This window comes from Callospermophilus lateralis, chromosome 8 (genome assembly GCF_048772815.1).
Source record: "Callospermophilus lateralis isolate mCalLat2 chromosome 8, mCalLat2.hap1, whole genome shotgun sequence".
In the NCBI taxonomy this organism is placed as follows: domain Eukaryota; kingdom Metazoa; phylum Chordata; class Mammalia; order Rodentia; family Sciuridae; genus Callospermophilus; species Callospermophilus lateralis.
The window spans coordinates 118,735,153-118,740,786 of NC_135312.1; the positions used below are offsets into that span (position 1 = coordinate 118,735,153).

The window sequence follows — 5,634 nt, forward strand, 5'->3', positions numbered from 1 at the left end:
GCAATGATAAGAAATGTTGATGTGTAGTTGACTTTGGGCTTTGGTCATTTTTGAACCAGTGCTGCTGGTTGGAATCTCCTTGGCTCATTGCCAAGTTCTGTGTATCTTACCCATCCTTTCTTCTTTTTTACTTGATATATATTAGTTACCCAGAATGATGTGTTTCATTGTGGCATGTTTGCACATGCATACTATATGCTTTGATCATATCTATCCCCCCTTATTCTCCCCTTCCCTCCCCCTTATAACCTTTTTCTCTTGATTCTATATATAAGGCAAAATGTGTCTGAGTCTGGCTTAACATGATTCTTTTTTTTTTTTTTTTTTTTGGTGCTGGGAATTGAACCCAGGGCCTTTTGCATATAAGGCAAGCACTCTACCAACTGAGCTATCTCCCCAGCCCTTTACATGATGATCTTCAGATCCTTCCATTTTTCTGCAAATGCGAGAAAACTGGATATCCATAGGTAGAAGATTGAAACTACATTTTCTCTCTCTCTCTCTCTCTCTCTCTCTCTCTCTCTCTCTCTCTCTCTCTCTCTCCCCCACTCCCTTGAATAAAAACCAACTCAAAATGGATCAAAGACTCAATATAAATCCTGAAACCTGGAAACTGCTAGAAGAACACATTGGAGAAACACTTCAAGACATAGGCACAAAGATTTCCTGAACAGTTCTCAATTAGCTCAGGAAATAATAGAAGAATCCTCAAACAGAACTGCATCAAATTAAAGAGTTTCTGCACAGCAAAGGAAACAATACCAGTGTGAAAAGAGCCATTATTCTTCATTTTACTTTGATCCACACTTATCTATCCTCTTTTAAATACTAATATTAACTCAGCAATTACAGAGAACTTGTTACTTGTCCACAATTGTGCTCAGGTATTTCCTTAGATTATAGGCTTTCTGATTCACACTAGAGTTCATTAATTATTGTTTTCTCTGTTTCTAATCTTATTGCTGGTGATTTCCATGGCTCAGATGCATACAATGCAAGACACTCCAGAAGAGGATTCTCTGGTTCACACTATTTCTACAGGAGTTTTTCTTCCTCTGATACACTTCCTCAAATTTTGAGAATGATTCATATTCTAACGTGAATACAGGAAAGAAGAAAAAGAAACCTTTGGAAGTGTTTGAAAACTTTAGCCATTGTTTAACATTTTAGTTTCTTTCCCTTCACTCTAAAGATTCCTTCTGCTGTGGCAGTGTTTTCCATAGAGGAGAAAATTGGTGGGCAGATGCATAGAATAATAAGTAATAACACAGTCCATGTCCTTCAGTCATCATCATCATCATCATCATCATCATCATCATCTTGTTTGTGGAGTTCTATTTCAGAGGTAGAATGCCTAATTAGAAACTTCAACTTTAAACATCTTATAGGGAGATTTTTGAAGTATAGATGTTTAAAAACAGGGAGATTTTTGAAGAATAGATGTTTAAAAACAGCAGGAATAGATTTATGTTTACCAACGTTTTCAGTTTTGCCTACACTGAAGAGACTAGAAAAAAGGAGGTCTAACATGGTAAACATTCTTTATACCAGTCATTCAACTCTACATGCTTCATAAGACAAAAAAAAAAACCTCTCAGTCATTCACTTGACAAAAATTTACCAAATACCCACCATGTTCAAGATATTACTTTAGGAGATTTTGGAAGGCCTACCAGACAAAGTGCTATTTAAATCTTACAGGAAGCGAAGAAGCCAGCCCTATGGGTTTATGGAAGAAAAACATGCCAGGAAGATCAAAGAATTTCACAAAGGCCTGAAGCAGAAGAGAGCATGATTCCTGAAAAACAGCAAGAAGGCCACTAGAAAAACATTGTGTAGGGTTGGAACGATGGAAGAGTTGTCAAGGATGAGCTCAGAGAGGTTGCAGAGAGATAGACCATATGACACCTTGTAAATCACGGTAAAGAATGGATGTAATCCAATGTGACAGGGAGTCATTGTAGAACTGAAAACAGAGAAGTGTATAATATTCTTGAGATCAGAAGTTTGGATTACATGAATATACAGTCATTTGGAATCTGTGATGTGATGGGACAAAATCTTGAATAGTTAGATAATTCTGTTATGGAATGTAGTAGCTATTTAGTTTTTCTGACCCAAATCTGTTTTGGCTTTTATTGTAGAAGGTATACAGCTAATCTGATTATAATAATGAAGGCAGAGTAACTCTTTTTGCCTCATTTTCTAGTGGCAAAGTCTGTATCTACCTGAGATGTCCTTAATTATGCTTATGCTATTCAGTGGGAGGAAAATGATGGAATCTACCTATGGTGTGCTAAGTATGTAATAATCCCTTCCAGACCTAGTAAACTAATAATTTTTTATTAGATCATACAGTCCCTTCTAAATATGTTTCTACAATTTGTATGATGGTCTTAGTGGTGGTCTCCATAGAAAAAAAATTTAATGAAACTGATACACTTTTATGTATGAATACATAATTATTAATAATGAATATGGAATTGTATATCCATGGAAAATAATACTGCACTACAGTAAAAAGGACTGAACTGACAATACACACAATATAATGGAATTTCAGTAGTCACCCTTCTCTGGAGTTTCACTTTCAGACGTTTCAATTAACACAGTTTGAAAATGTGAAATGGAAACTTTCAGAAATAAACGATTAAGAAGTTTTAAATTGTGCATTGTTTTGCATAGCATGATATTATCTAGTGCTGTCCCACTTCATCTTGTTTGGGATGTGAATTATTCCCTTGTTAGCATATTCGTGCTGTATATGCTACCTTTCCATTAGTCACTTAGTGGCATTTTTTTTTAATCAGATCAACTGTCATGGTATAACAGTGTTTGTGTTCAAGTAACACTTATTTTACTTAATAGTGGCTCAAATGTGCAAGAAGAGTGATGCTGACAATTTGGACATCCCAAAGAGAAGTCGTAATGTACTTCCTTTAAGGAAAAAGAAGAAAGTACAATGAGATATTTTTTGAGAGAAAAATTATTTACATGATTTTAATTGCAGCATATTTTTTATAATTGTTATATTTTATTGTTGTTGTTTTCTCTTATTGTGCTCATGTGTAAATTAAACTGTATCATAAGTATGTATGTATAAGAAAAAATATAGTGTGAATATGATTCAGTGTTCTCTTGTGATTTCAGGCATCCACCAGGGATCATATATTGTATCTCTTATGGATAAGAGAAACCACTGTGGTTGTTACTTTTATTCAAATTTGGATAATCTAAAAGTAATATGAAGAATATTCAAAATAAAATTTCAATAAATCAGGACTTAAAATTAGTTAGGTATTAGATAATTGACATTTGCTTACAAACAAAAAACTCTTTGCTCACTCAGGTTAACTATTCCTTCTTCTCTTCTTTGCTCTGCTTTTTAAATGCCTCAAATTTAATAATTATCTTAATAATGTAACAAATATCTATAAAATCTAATATAATTTTTTATGTTTTATTCCAAAAGGAAAAATAAACCATCAACTTTTCAAAATAATTTATTTGCATGGTTTCTTTACAATTATGAAATCCACATATTAGCATTCCAAAGAGCAGAATTACCTTAAAAATGTATCTGAGTTGTGAGCTTAGCTCACTGGTAGAACACTTGCCTAGTTATATGTGAGACCCTGGTTTTATCCTCAGCTCCCCTCTGCCACACACACATGTGTCTTTCCACCAAAAGTACTAAGAAGCATATAAGCAGAACAGTAAGAAAAGTTGGTTGTCTTTTAAAGGCTATTTCTCACTATTTCTGCCAATGTCTGGAAAAAAGAGGAAGCCTATCAATCAATAGGTACTGCATTTCACACAATGCCAGAAGCACCTTCAAAAGGTATTGGAAAGCCAGTAAATCACCTGAGATGATCCTCAAATGATTAGGATGGAGGTGTTCTTCTGACATTTCTGGCTCGTCTGGTGCACTGACAGCAGACCCAGAGCATTCCCCTGAGTCTTGTCTCAAGAGTGTTTGGCTATTGTTCCAATATGATTCTGCCCTTGCAGCCATCTCTTCGCTCTCTTTCAACATGAGCGACTAGTGATTGAGAAAGAAATTTAATTTGGGGGTTCAGACTTTCACATGTATTTATCAAATAAAGCTTGCTCAATGTGTTCTCTAAGTCTTATTTATGTTTAGGACTTTTCCCTCTGTTAAGGTCTGTAAACAAGTCAGATTGGCACCTGTTATTTTGCCAGAGAAATGTTAGAGTCTGTAAACAAGTCTGCACGGTGCCTGGCAAAATGCCAGAGGGAGTGGTTTGTGAAGTAACAAAATCGAGCCATTAAGTGTGGAGATTCCTTATTGGTTGACTGCTGTATCTATTTTATGCTAATTAGATAGGCTGTGTAAAATGTATAAATACCGCTCTTATTCTACAATAAATGGCTTCCACTCCTGCTGTATCAACGTACACAAGTTATTCGTCACCCCCCGGTTATTTTGCTGCAGCCGGACTGCGGCATCCCTCCTTTTACCTATCCTTCATTAAAAGGAAACTATTGAAATTTCTTATTTTCATTGTGCCTTCATCAGCTTCTCCTATAGTTTTATATGTTTCTCTTTATAAAATTGAGCCCTTATTATTATTAAAAACATATGATTTAAGAATTATTATATCTTTATTATGAAGCAATGCTTCTTTCCTTCCTTCCTTCCTTCCTTTGGTGCTGGGGATTGAACCAATTGAACCCAGGTCTTGTACATTCCAAGCAAGTGCTTCTACCACTGAGCTACACCTACAGCCCCATGAAACTATCCTTTATCCCTATACAATGTTATCAATGCTATCACTTATCCTTAATAATGATCTTGAAGATAAAGTCTGTTTCATCTCACAGTAATATAGGAATACCAGATTTCCCTTCATTAATTTTATTTATTTATCTTTTACCTTTAAAAAATTGGCTTCAATGGCTCTGGGTTTTTTTGTTTTCTCATTTAACTACTTTGTTTTTGTTTTTTTAAAGGTAATCCTTGAAATTTTATCATGGATATTTAACAACTGGAAAAAAATTTAAAGTTAATTAATGTATTAACCTTTCTTCCCAAAATAGAAATGCCTTAGAAAAATCTATTCCAATTGCCCCCTCCCCAAATTATATTGACTTATTTTTAACAGGATTACTTTGGCTTCTGTGTGGAGGATAGAAGGTAGGGAGGGCAAAAGGGAATAAGAGGAAGCTAGTCAGGAAGCACTGGCCCTGGTCTAGGCAGCTGATGATGGTGGCTTAGATTGATGGATTGGATGCAGTAAGACCATTAGGTGCAATTGCTTCCCAGCGTAGGATGAAATCAAAGTACTATCTCATACAAGGTATCTCCTTTCAATGTGTATAATAATAAATAATAGCAAATATTTATTGAGGGCCCTTAGGAGTCAGACACTGCAGAAACACTTAAAATGGATTTCTGCTTTAATTCTTGAAAAAATCCTGTAAATAGATTTTTTTTTTTTTTTGCTTCCCCCAGAGAGAGACCCAAGGTTGCAGCCTAAGTATGTGGCCACCCTGAATCATGAGAAAGGTAAGAAGCCAGGCCACGCCATGACAGATAAACTAAGGGGCTGTGATTGACACGGGAAGAAAATCACCCCCTGGGAACCAGCAATTTAAAATCACTTTGCTTTG

At 35.3% G+C, this 5,634-nt stretch overlaps 1 non-coding gene across 1 annotated transcript; it reads right to left on the reverse strand.

Moving 5' to 3' along the window:
- Positions 1–328: 328 nt before the first annotated feature.
- Positions 329–393, reverse strand: Trnai-uau (transfer RNA isoleucine (anticodon UAU)). The gene has a single exon. It is a non-coding gene; the product is annotated as a tRNA-Ile (tRNA).
- Between the last annotated feature and the right edge of the window lie 5,241 nt (positions 394–5,634).